Source organism: Ovis canadensis, chromosome 8 (genome assembly GCF_042477335.2).
Source record: "Ovis canadensis isolate MfBH-ARS-UI-01 breed Bighorn chromosome 8, ARS-UI_OviCan_v2, whole genome shotgun sequence".
In the NCBI taxonomy this organism is placed as follows: domain Eukaryota; kingdom Metazoa; phylum Chordata; class Mammalia; order Artiodactyla; family Bovidae; genus Ovis; species Ovis canadensis.
Window position 1 is genome coordinate 78,391,439 of NC_091252.1, and position 13,785 is coordinate 78,405,223.

The following is a 13,785-nucleotide window of genomic DNA, read 5'->3' on the forward strand; positions in this document are numbered from 1 at the left end:
TATCTAGGTTGGTCATAACTTTTCTTCCAAGGAGTAAGCGTCTTTTAATTTCATGGCTTCAATCACCATCTGCAGTGATATTGGAACCCCCCAAAATAAAGTCTGACACTGTTTCCACTGTTTCCCCATCTATTTCCCATGAAGTGACGGGACCAGATGCCATGATCTTCGTTTTCTGAATGTTGAGCTTTAAACCAACTTTTTCACTCTCCTCTTTCACTTTCATCGAGAGGCTTTTTAGTCTCTTCACTTTCTGCCATAAGGGTGGTGTCATCTGCATATCTGAGGTGATTGATATTTCTCCCAGCAATCTTGATTTCAGCTTGTGTTTCTTCCACTCCAACATTTCTCATGATGTACTCTGCATATAAGTTAAATAAGCAGGGTGACAATATACAGCCTTGACGTACTCCTTTTCCTATTTGGAACCAGTCTGTTGTTCCATGTCCAGTTCTAACTGTTGCTTCCTGACATGCATATAGATTTCTCAAGAGGCAGGTCAGGTGGTCTGATATTCCCATCTCTTTCAGAATTTTCCACAGTTTCTTGTGATCCACACAGTCAAAGGCTTTGGCATAGTCAATAAAGCAGAAATAGATGTTTTTCTGGAACTCTCTTGCTTTTTCCATGATCCAGAGGATGTTGGCAATTTGATCTCTGGTTCCTCTGCCTTTTCTAAAACCAGCTTGAATATCAGGGAGTTCACGGTTCATGTGTTGCTGAAGCCTGGCTTGGAGAATTTTGAGCATTACTTTACTAGTGTGTGAGATGAGTGCAATTGTGCGGTAGTTTGAGCATTCTTTGGCATTGCTTTTCTTTGGGATTGGAATGAAAACTGACATTTTCCAGTCCTGTGGCCACTGCTGAGTTTTCCAAATGTGCTGACTTATTGAGTGCAGCACTTTCACAGCATCATCTTTCAGGATTTGAAATAGCTCAACTGGAATTCCATCACCTCCACTAGCTTTGTTCGTAGTGATGCTATCTAAGGCCCACTTGACTTCACATTCCAGGATGTCTGGCTCTAGATGAGTGATCACACCGTCGTGATTATCTGGGTTGTGAAGATCTTTTTTGTACAGTTCTTCTGTGTATTCTTGCCACTTCTTCTTAATATCTTCTGCTTCTGTTAGGTCCATACCATTTCTGTCCTTTATCGAGCCCATCTTTGCATGAAATGTTCCCTCACTGGAAAGCAAAGATTTATTTTGACTTTGACATCAGGGTTTCCCCATTTAAGGACCTGTATCCTCCCTTCCCTATTCAAATCAGTATTTATGCAAGGTTCAAGCATCTATGTCACTACTTCTCCTTCAGTTAAAGGAATCAGATATATAACAAACTGTTTCCCCAAAGAAATTTAGTCCTGGAGTAGGAGATAATACGACAAGAGTTCCACATAGAATATTCATGCTGAATGAATGACTGTATCAATGAAAGAAACCAATGAAGAATACAGTCTACAAAATAGAACCCCCAACACAACACAAGGAGACAAGTTATGAGTACATAGAATTTGGGACCAGAAGACATTGCTTCAAATCCCAGATCTTCCATTCACATTCCATGAGGTCTTGGGAAAATCTTTTGGCCTCTCATTCATCAGATAATGATAATATTAATTACAACCCACAAATATTCTTTAATAATCAAATGAGATAAATCAGACATAAATATTAAAGCAAACAGTGTAACTGAGAAAGTTGTATAAATAACATTTAAATCTCTACCTTCTATATTATTACAATAGCTAATATCCTATAAATATGAAACACTATGGATGTCTTGACAAACTGGGCAAATATCTATGGGAAAAGAGTAATGATTAATGGATGACTACACTTCCATTTGGAAGGTACAATAATACTTATTAATTCATTGCAATCATTATCTATAAAGTTTTTATCTGACACCAAGTTCAGATAATGTTGAAATCTGCTTTTGAATATATGACTTATCTCCTTGATCATACCTCATGTGCTCTCTGGACAGGCTTTGTGGGCCTCAGCAATATTTGGCAATAATCATTCATTTCTGTGCTTTACAGTTCAACAAGTACTTTCACATATATTCATAAAGTTATCTTTAAGACAACTTAAGATAGCCAGAAAGCAAAGAAGAACTAAAGAGCCTCTTGAAGAAAGTGAAAGAGGAGAGTGACAAAGTTGACTTAAAACTCAACATTCAGAAAACGAAGATCATGGCATCTCATCCCATCACTTCATGGGAAATAGATGGAGAAACAGTGGAAACAGTGTCAGGCTTTATTTTGGGGGGCTCCAAAATCACTGCAGATGGTGACTGCAGCCATGAAATTAAAAGATGCTTGCTCCTTGGAAGAAAAGTTATGACCAACCTAGATAGCATATTCAAAAGCAGAGACATTACTTTACCAACAAAGGTCCGTCTAGTCAAGGCTATGGTTTTTCCAGTGGTCATGTATGGATGTGAGAGTTGGACTACAAAGAAAGCTGAGTGCCGAAGAATTGATGCTTTTGAATTGTGGTAGTGGAGAAGACTCTTGAGAGCCCCTTGGACTGCAAGGAGATCCAACCAGTCCATCCTAAAGGAAATCAGTCCTGAATATTCACTGGAAGGACTGATTCAGAAGCTGAAGCTCCAATCCTTCGTCCACCTCATGCGAAGAGTTGACTCATTTGAAAAGACCCTGATGCTGGGAAAGATTGAAGGCAGGAGGAGAAGGGGACAACAGAGGAAGTGATGGTTAGATGGCATCGCCAACTCAATGAACATGAGTCTAAGTAAACTTCAGGAGTTGGTGATGGACAGGGAGGCCTGGCGCACTGCAGTCCATGGGGTTACAAATAGTTGGACAAGATTGAGCCACTGAACTGAAGATAGCCAGAGAATTTTATTATTCCCATTTCTCAGAAAGGTAAAGTAATGGTAATGCTAGTAGGTAAAACTGTCAGGTTAATAACTCAAAGTATAGAACTTTCACCATATGTCTGGAAATTCATGATGCTTCAAATTTCCAAAGAAGAATCCAGATTTTTGTTAATATCTCCCACATGACGAATTTTAACAAAATATGAGGTATCACATCATACATACATCTCATCATCATATATGTGTGTGCATATAAATATATAATTTACTATTTTTAAAGTATTTTTTATGTGGACCATTATTAAAGTCTTTATCAAATTTGTTAACAATATTGCTTCTGTTATTTTTTCACGTTCTGGCTTTTTGACTACGAGTCATGTGGGATCTCAGCTCCTAACCAGAAAGAGAATCTGTGCCCCCTGCATTGGAAGGTGAAGTTTTAACCACTGGACCTCCAGAAATTCCCTATAATTTACTTTTAATTGATATCAATATAAACATATCACTGAATAGTCTTTAACCGTGTTTCTATCCACAATCATTTAGCAGAGCCTTACAATACCCTACAAAGAAGGCATGCCAGGTAGGAGAATTCCCATTTCCAGATAAGGAAATGGGGATGTGGAGAGAACTTGACTCTTTACAATGTCTGTGTAGCATGATGAAGAGCAATGATATATGTACTTGGGCTGCGGGTTGAGATCTACTACCAAGCAGCTGAGTGACTTTAGGTAAATCACCCAAATGCTCTGAGACGCACTTTCCTTCTAGGAAAAGTAAAGACTGTGAGTCACTCACAGATACCACTTAACTGACAAAATTTTATTATTCTGCAACTCAGCAAATTCAGCGGCGTGGCTGAGACAAGGCCCCAGATGGTCTAAGTCCTGGCTGGTTCTTTGCCTCATCCCATACTGTACCGCCTCTAAGGAGCTCCCCCTACTTTTCACAATTGAGGAGTTTATTCCATTTGTTTGTACATTTATCTTTACAGAGCCTTAGGCCTTGTACAGTCTTCGTTTCCTGAGCTTATGGACAGCCAGTAAAAACATTCCTTTCAAGAAAGGCTGGTGAGACAGACAGGGCTTCTGGAGAAAAGGGCGTGTCCTCCCACGACCTCCCTTCAATGCACGGCCACACTTTGGATTTGCAGACAGGAGATGCATTCCCATCTGATGGCTTTTGATGTCATTTTCATTTTTCAAAGAAACAATATAAAATCCACAGTTGATAGGAAAGACAGGCTCTTACGTCCAGGTCCAGGGACAGGGTTACTTAATTGAATGCCATTTAAATGGCCCAATCAAAACCTTGCTACCATGAAGGCAGGGTCACATCCAGAAGCTGGAGGTAAGGACTCCAGTGCCCAGATCCACCCAGAACTTCTCTGCTGGAATAAATCAACTTCTTCCTACATCCCTGCTGAGGCAGGTGCCAGAGAAAAAAGCAACCTGACCCCCTGAAGAGTCTCTGGAGCCCAGCAGTAACCTGAGCTGCTCTAGGTTATTTTTTGCTGAGGGCTAGTGGTTCTTAAAGGGACTGCGCTCTGCATGCACATATCCAGACACAGGATGCAAATCAATGAAAAGACCAATGAGATGTGCCTGTCTTCAGCTAAGGTAGTTGATCAGAAGTATGTTCAACGAGAAGGTATGTGAGCAAATGTTTTATTGCACTTTCAAGGGGATCAGTAGTAATGTCCTGTGATATAACATCATGGGAGTGCTAAATAACAGAGAACTCCACTGGTTTAATGTAGAAAAAGAAAGCAGGCATTCCCCAAGGATCTGTCCTCAGTGCCAGACTGCTACTTAAGAAGGGAGGGGGGCCCAGAGATTAGAGCTGGAGATGTCTGCCAGGACTGGGCTCTCCAGTTATCATCCCCCTAAATGCTCACGACAATCCTGACAAGTATAAAACAGTGCAAAGAAGGAAAGCGGTGCTGTACGAGACTTTGGAACACTCTCACAAGTTACGTGATTTACGTGTTAGGTGAGTGCTGGTCTCTTCCAATAGTGTCTATTTGAATGAAGACTGCAAAAGCAAACACTCACCCAACTCATAAAACAATTCTCATGAAACAACTAGTCCCTTCATTCTCTGTCCTACATCCCTCAACTGGCCAGGGAGGAACAGGAATAATCCAGTAACGAGGAAAGTGGGATCCAGAGTCACAAGTGCACAGATTTGGAAACCTGCTCCCCAACCAACTCACTGGGTGACCTTGGGCATGTTAGCTACACGTATGGAGCTTCAGTGGCAATAACAGTAATACTCACATCATCAGGCTGGTTTGGAGATTAAATAAGATACTCATAGGCGTAGTGTACTTGGACTTGTGCCTGGCACATGGAACCCTTCAGTTAAACAGTTGCTATTATTAGTTGCATTAGTATTCCTATTCAGCAAGGGTGTAATTCAAGTTGCCTTGAAATCTGGCCATGTATAATCATGAGAAAAATAACGTATCAGCTAGCTGTCGGGCAGGTAGCTTACAGATGTAATCTCTGTTGCCCACAACTCTGCCAGGCAAGTGATGCTAACCCCTGTGCCGATGACGGACGTGAGGCTCAGAGGTTTCGTAACCAGCCTGAGTCATAACTAGTAAGTGACACAGCAGGGATTTTAACTCAGGTCTGACTTCAAAGCCTGTACTCCTTCCATCCAACTGAGAAATAGTTGGGGAGCAGTGTGGAAAGAGGAGGGGAGGATCCTCTCAGTCAGTTTTTATTCCACAGCTTGCGAACTATTCCCTTAGGTCAGCCACATAACCTCTCTGTCCCATTTCATCTTCCAGCTGTGATTATTTTTTTGGGGGGAGCAGGATCTGACTTCTGCAGCAAGTCACCCACCTATTATTGATCAACAGGTAATTCTACAGAGAATAATAAAGTTCTCTGTAATCCTATTAAAACTACATTATTCTAAGTGGTCGTTTCTGAGCCATTGATCTTTAGAAATCCACAAGCTCTATATAATATAAATCATGCAAAAATACAAATGCCCAACATCTCATAGTTCACAAGCATTGGCTCAATTAATCAAGATACTCAGCAAGGTGGCTATGTGCCAGTTTCTTAGGTGAAGAAAGAGAGACACAGGTTAAGTCAACTGCTCACAGTCACATAGTCAGGAAAAAGCATACTTAGCACTTGAATATCCAGTTTTTCTGATGACCTATCTCTGTTCTGTCCATTTTACTCTATCTTTCTCTGGAAGAATACCAGGATGATCTGCTACGCTGAGAAATACACTAAGGTATGATCTATTGTTAGTATTCCCTTCTGTCCTTCATGCACTGCCTTTTACTTATGCTATAAAACATAGTTTCAATTAACATCTATGCTGCTCTCCAACATAGCGTAGAGAAAACCAGTCGACAGGATAACTTCCCAAGGCCGGAGTGGCTGGGGTACAGGGTCATGTTTTACTTGTCGCAATAGAACTTGAAGTGTCTTAGGGATAGGTGTTCAATAATTTCATTGACTAAAGCTCAAGATAAATATTACTTTATAAAATCATATGTATATCCCTATTTTGAATAATGATTTTTAAAAATATAGGTGCTCTGAACAAGAGAATGACAACAGATGTTATGTTTCAGAATAACATTTGTTTAATGTCTACCACGTGGATTGCACAGTCCTAAATGTTTTACATTTACTAACTTATGTATTCCTGGCAACATTTCTAGAGGTACGCACTATCATTATCCTATGTTACAGTCAAAGAAACTAAGCCACATTAACTTGCCCAAAGGCATAAAGCTAGGTAGTTGCAGAGCAATAACTTGAACCCAGCAATTCTGGCAACCAGAGTTCAGATCTCATGTAATCTTCACAACAACCCCAGGCAGCAGTGCTCATCATCTTGGAGACTGAAGGTTGTCCTTGATGATTCACTGATAATCAGGAGAAAAATGGGCTTCCCTTGTGGCCCAGCTGGTAAAGAATCCACCTGCAATGTGGGAGACCTGAGTTCGATCCCTGGATTGGGAGGGCTACCTGGTGAAGGGAAAGGCTACCCACTTCAGTATTCTGCCCTGGAGAATTCCATGAACCATATAGTCTATGGGGTTGCAAAGAGCAACACGACTGAGTGACTTTCACTTCACAGGAGAAAAATAAAAGAATCCAATTTAATTGTTTATAATAGCAATCCTGTTCTATGATCAAAATTTACCCCAAGTAATACACCCACCATATTATAATTTAAAAAGTTGTTGGAAAACTAAAATTTATTGCTATATTTTCATTTTAATACTTGAAGTTTGAATTTGTAACCAGTTTGGCTCTCCATGAACCATATCTTTTGACATTTTTTTTCCCACATAATCTTGCATTCTTCACATTGCTTTCCACTTATAATCTTAAAATCATTGTGATTCTACCACCCTTTGAAACCTATCTTTTGAAACACAGAAATTTGTAGAGGGATTTCTTCAGGACTTAAATTCTTATCTCTCTTCTTGCCCTCAAGCTTATCATCTCCTTATCTTCTTCTGTTCTACTTTCCCTGTCTTGTTGTTTATTTTCCTTGTCACATGACTTAGGGTGCTGCCCAGTACTATAGCCATCTTCCAAAACTAGAAACTCTTCCACAGGATTCTCAAAGTTGAGTGTGCAGGCAACCGACAACATTATCTTCTTAGGTGGGTCCCCAAGTCTACATTTTCAGCAAGCTGCCCTGGTAAGTCATACACATACTGGAATACATTATAGGATTTGCACTCTGCCAATTCCTAGATATAGTCCTCCTATTGAAGCCTTTTTCATTTAGCAAAATCTCTTTGCTAGTTTTAGGAAAATGTAAACATCACTGAAACTTCAGCTAAGAGCATCATACAACATGCAGGTCAAGAAACAAGTTAAAACTGGACATGGAACAACAAACTGGTTCTAAATTGGGAAAGGTGTATGTCAAGGCTGTATATTGTCACCCTGCTTATTTAATTTATATGCAGAGTACATTATGAGAAATGCTGGGCTGGATGAAGCACAAGCTGGAATCAACATTGCCGGGAGAAATATCAATAACCTGATATGCAGATGACACCACACTTATGGCAGAAAGTGAAGAAGAACTAAAGAGCCTCTTGATGAAAGTGAAAGAGGAGAGTGAAAAAGTTGACTTAAAACTCAACATTCAGAAAACGCATGGCATTGAGTTCCATCACTTCCTGGCAGATAGATGGGGAAACAATGGAAACAGTGACAGACACTATTTTGGGGGGGCTCCAAAATCACTGCAGATGGTGACTGCAGCCATGAAATTAAAAGATGCTTGCTCCTTGAAAGAAAAGCTATGACCAACCTAGACAGCATATTAAAAAGCAGAGACATTACAAAGGTTCATCTAGTCAAAGCTATGGTTTTTCCAGTGGTCATGTATGGATGTGAGAGTTGGACTATAAAGAAAGCGGAACACTAAAAAACTGATGCTTTTGAACTGTGGTGTTGGAGAAGACTCTTAAGAGTCCCTTGGACTGCAAGGAGATCAAAACCAGTCCATCCTAAAGGAAATTGGTCCTGAATATTCATTGGAAGGACTGATGCTGAAGCTGAAGCTCCAATCCTTCGGCCACCTGATGTGAAGAGTTGACTCACCTGAAAAGACCCTAATGCTGGGAAAGACTGAAGGTGGGAGGAGAAGGGGACAACAGAAGATGTGATGGTTGGATAGCATCACTGACTCAATGAACATGAGCTTGAGTAAACTCCAGGAGTTGATAATGGACAGGGAAGCCTGGCGTGCTGCAGCCCATAGCGTTGCAAAGAGTCAGACACGACTGAGCGACTGAAGTGAACTAAACGTAAATCAAAGATTTTAGCACACTCTATTATTTATTTCAATGTGTAGCTATAAGGCAACAATACAAATGAGTGCTGAATCAAATAAGGACTCCAAATGAATCAACTGAAGACTCCCAATGTAAGTGCTTAAGATGACATGCCCACCCTCTATTGATGGAGATTGCTGATGCAATAAGTCTTTATTTTCAGCATTTTACTTAAGTGTAAAACCTGACACTTCAGTCCCTATATTTACCCTAAAATCATTTTTATTGAACCAATTAAGAACCAATGACTGATATGGGGGGAAAACACTCAAACGAAACTTAATGAAGTTACTTAATGAAAAATATAAAATATTTATTGACTAATGGTGCCAGTGGTAAAGAATCTGCCTGCCAATAATGCAGGAGATGCAAGAGGGCTCAATCCCTGGGCTGGGAAGTTCCCTTGAAGAAGGAAATGGCAACCCACTCCAGTATTCTTGCCTGAGAAATCCCACAGACTAAGGAGCCTGGTGGGCTATATAGGGAATGGAGTTGCAGAGTCAGACACAACTGAGCACACACACGCACACGTGTGACTAGGAGCACGCCACCCCCACCTTAAAGGGGGAATCCCTGCTCAATGAGCATCTCACACACAATAATGCACTTTGCTTAATTAAGTGTTTGATCATTTTCCACAACACCTTACAAGGAGGTCAATAGGACAGGTATTCTAGTCAATCTCATCACATCACCTAACCTGTCACATTCCCACACTATTGTTTTCCAGCCTCACAGAGACCCTCAGTTCCTCAGCCCCTCCCTTCCAGGAGTTCAGGACCTCTTCTTCTCCATCCTCTCTCCTCCCAGCTCCTTCCTCTCCTCCTCCAGGCTCCTTTCACTATCCTGGCTGGATCCCACTGGGAACCACTTTGCCCTTGCCCTTGCCAGCATCCTCTGTCACCTCGCCCTCAACCCCAAACCCTCCTTTGGATCATGGTCCCTTTGGGTCCTGTAGCCCCTCCTTGGAGTGGCTGAGAAACATCAATTGCTGAGACACAGCTACTTCTGCTGAGCTTTCCACAGGTCAGGTGAACATAATCACCTCTGAACGCGCAGGTCAGCTCATGCTTCCTCTAGAGGCAGCTCTAAATGTTTCCAGTTTTTTTCACTATCATCCAGTTTTTACGGACAAATGACTTTGCCTTCTCCTTCATAAAAACCCCAAAGAAAATGAAAAGTATGAACTATTCAGTATAAGTTAGGCTACAAGGGTGGACTGTATAACATGGGGAATATAGCAAATATTTGGTAATAACTGTAAGTGGAGTACAACCTTTAAAATTGTATAGAAATAAAAATAAATAATACATTTTAAGTAAAATGGTGAGTTTTTCAAGGAGAAATTTCATCCATGTACAGTTTTTCCCATAAACTTAGTAGTAGACCTTCCTATCCCCACTCCTTCTGCCCCACTCAATCCTTTCTAGAGCTGGGAGCACTCTGGCCGCTCAGGATTCTACTCAATCATTGGTCATCTTTCCTTTACATCACCCACCTTTATCTCTCCAGTGGCTCTTTCTTGACAGCACACACAAGTAAGTTCACATCTATATAAAAATGCTCTCTGGGTCTCCACCTCTATCTATCATCTCACTTCTCCTGTGTACAGCCTAAAGAACAAAGTAGAGATAATAATTTGCCCTTTTGTTAAGAATGGGCTTGAGTCAGGAGCTCTACATAGATTCTCTCTTTTGTCCCTCACCAAAGTGTTTCAAGTCAATAACTACTGTCTCCATTTAAGAGACCAGGAAACTAAGTATCCCAGAGATTCTCCAGGCAAGAAACCCATGGGATTCTCCAGGCAAGAACACTGGAGTGGGTTGCCATTTCCTTCTCCAATGCATGAAAGTGAAAAGTGTAAGTGAAGTCGCTCAGTCATGTCCGACTCTTAGCGACCCCATGGACTGCAGCCCACCAGGCTCCCCCGTCCATAGGATTCTCCAGGCAAGAGTACTGGAGTGGGGTGCCACTGCCTTCTCCACCTAAAACTACACAGGTGATAAATCAGAGAAGTACAATTGAAATTCAGGTTCTTTCTAATCCCCAAACCATTTATCCTTCCACAGACCACACATGACCATAGTCACTGCTTTTCTCAAAGGCCTGTTCATCTTCCTGTCCTTCTCTCCCTGGGCAATGCCATCAATATTTACCTTGCAGTCCAGCTAGAGTCCTGAAAACTGCCTTCCCTTCCCCTCATCCTTCACGCTGGCTCAGTGACTAGCACTGTTTTCCAAGCTTGAGGGTCCATCATGTGCTCACTGTTCTTAACATCCCAGCATGAGTTCAAGCCTTCAGTTTCTTCTGAAGATTACTGTGCGTGCATGCATGCTCAATGGCTTTAGCTGTGTCCGACTCTTTGCGACCCTATGGACTGTAGCCCGCCAGTCTCCTCTATCCATAGGATTCTCCAGGCAAGAATACTGGAGTGGGTAGCCTATCCCTCCTTCACAGAGTCTTCCCGAACCAGGGATCAATCAAACCGGGGTCTCCTGCATTGCAAGTGGATTCTTTAGCACCTGAGCTACCGGGGAAGCCTGAAGATTATTGTAACTGTCTGCAAACTATGTCTTCCAACCCAAGCTTGGGTCCTTCTAATTCATTCTCGTGATTCATTCTCATTCTCTGATGGTTCCTGGTAAAAATGCAAATCTGAGTGTGTCTCTCCTCCTTGCCTACAGGATAAAGCTCCAACATGGCAACATGGCATACCATCCTTGACCTGGTCCCTGCCAAAATTTCCAGCTCTTTCCCTCATGACTCATCCTCTTCCTAACCCTGTAGTCCAGCCATACGAAGATTTACTTGTTGGTTTTATGTCTTTGGGTCTCCGCATGCCAGGGCTGTCTTCCTGGAATGCCTTTCCTTGTGCTGTCTTCCAGGCAAACTGCCATTCAGCTTACAAGATGCAGCCCTGGCATTTACTCCCCTGTCAAGCCCCCTGCAGAGCTGACTGATTCCTTTTTATGTCACAGCTAGGTTTTGTGCATTTTCTCTTATAGCCCATTTCACCACCTATTGGAATATTTTACAGTCTGCACTTTCCTTCTAGAACATTAGCTCCTCAGGGGCAGATACATGCCTGTTCTGTTTTGCATGCTTAAGCCAGCACATAAAAGTAAGTCAAAAGCAGTTGCATATGTTAATTAATAAACTGAACGGATGTTATGTGGGTATATGTCTTTGGAGCTGCAGATCATTTATTTTTAAGAGTAAAGCCAAAAAGAATGTTCTAGGCAGAAACAATGAGGGAGATAGATTATTTCTTTGTATGAAGAGGTGATAAGTGTGGCCCCAAGTCCAAGCTGAAAACATTTTGCTGCCAAGTCTTCAGGCACATAAAATCCTCAGGCCTCATTCCTCCACCACAGGAGAAGAAGGTGATGACAGAGGATGAGATGGCTGGATGGCATCACCGACTCAATGGACATGAGTTTGAGCAAGCTCCAGGAGTCAGTGAAGCACAGGGAAGCCTGGCGTGCTGAAGTCCATGGGATCGCAAAGAGTCGGACATGACCGAGTGACTGAAAACAATAACCAACCCCACAGAGCTATCCATGATGCTGGGCTCATGATGATGTTCAGGAATGAAAGGAAAAGAGTAAAGATCTGTACTGAAGAGGATGTTAGCTGGGTTCCCTAATCTCTGAACCTAGTGCGGATAACCATCCAAATTCGACCTCAAATTTCAAGTGGCACAAAAATGGTCTAAGGCTTCTTAGAGAATATTCTCACAGCTATACAGAGCATTTGACTTATCCCACAGATTGGCTAAATTGAATCAAAGCAAAAATAAACATTTTCCAGACTGTTCTATCATTTCCAAAACACAGGGCAGGGACATGGACATATGATAGATAAATAGTTCAGTTGTGAAGTTACCTCTTCAAGTGACGAAACTAACCAAGAGACTGGGGCGGTTGCGGGGGGCGTTGTGGGGTGGAGGGTAGGGAACTGATGCAGATGAGTGTGTCCGTGAGGCATGAGTGAGAAAAGGGACTTGAAGTTTCAGAATTGAGACAGATGCCAGTAACTGTGGGCAGGGAGACTTCATTCACCAATCACTCCATGCTGCCCCTGGGTCCTTATGCAGAAGACAGGACACCAGCTGCACCAGAAAGCACCCCTCCCCACAAAGGGGGAAGCTGATCACAGCTTTCACGAGCCCCCATGTGAAGACTGCAATTCAAAAGCTTTCCCTAGAAAAGGACAGTGGACAGAAGCAGCCAAGGATCCCTAGAGACACACAGAAAAGCAATAACTCTGTCGACATTCCAAAAAGAGAAAGGGAGAGGGGCATTTCCCTTCCAGCAGCATTCCTTCATTGCCTTTTCTTGCTTCTTTTCTGAGGAGAGAAGGGAGGTGGGTGATGGCAGTGAGACCTTGTAAAAGACCAGAGGGCAGCGGACATGAACTTCTATCTGGCTTCCCTGCACAAAGGCCTTATTATAAAACATACATAAAAATGTGTGGGCAAGACTTGGAGGGTTGGGCCCCGCACCCCTCCTCCCCCAAATTCACTCCCAAGCCCATGCTTTGAATGCATTTGTGTACACACACCCTCCGACAGAACAGGTTCTTCATGTTGCCATGGAGCTGAGAAATCACACTGCTTTTATACTTCCAGCAGCAGAGGTAAGAATCACTACAAGATGTTAACTCTGGTTGTAATCCCGATTTTCAGTTGCTTCTCCTCCTGTTCTCATGAACTTGATTTTTTTTTTTTTAGCTTATTCTTTGTAAGATTGCTGCAAACTAGAAGCTGCTGGCAAACTGATGCTTGCTTTTATCAGCTCAGCATGCAGAAAGTAGAGCACATTTGTGACTGGGAGCTTCCTCCTCCCTTCCAGCAGAGTTTATGACCTTATTGTATCTTAGGGGAGTTGATCAGAAATGCAAACTAGAAATCAACACTTATTTAGTAAATATTCTGTGAAACACATAAAACCTCCTGTAACCAGTAGCTGTTTTTTTCTGACAAGATAAATCTGATTATTTCTACTCCAATGGGTACTTCTCAATAGGCCTCAACAATCAAAATCATATGAATAAAAATTTTGTAAATACAGATAGCCTTCTGCAAGGTCCCCTTG

General features: G+C 42.0%; 1 protein-coding gene across 8 annotated transcripts in view; it reads right to left on the minus strand.

The window, feature by feature from the left end:
* The window catches only part of HIVEP2 (HIVEP zinc finger 2), a 217,591-nt gene that overhangs the window by 154,365 nt on the left and 49,441 nt on the right, over nucleotides 1–13,785 (minus strand). The gene's annotated exons all lie outside the window — the stretch shown is intronic.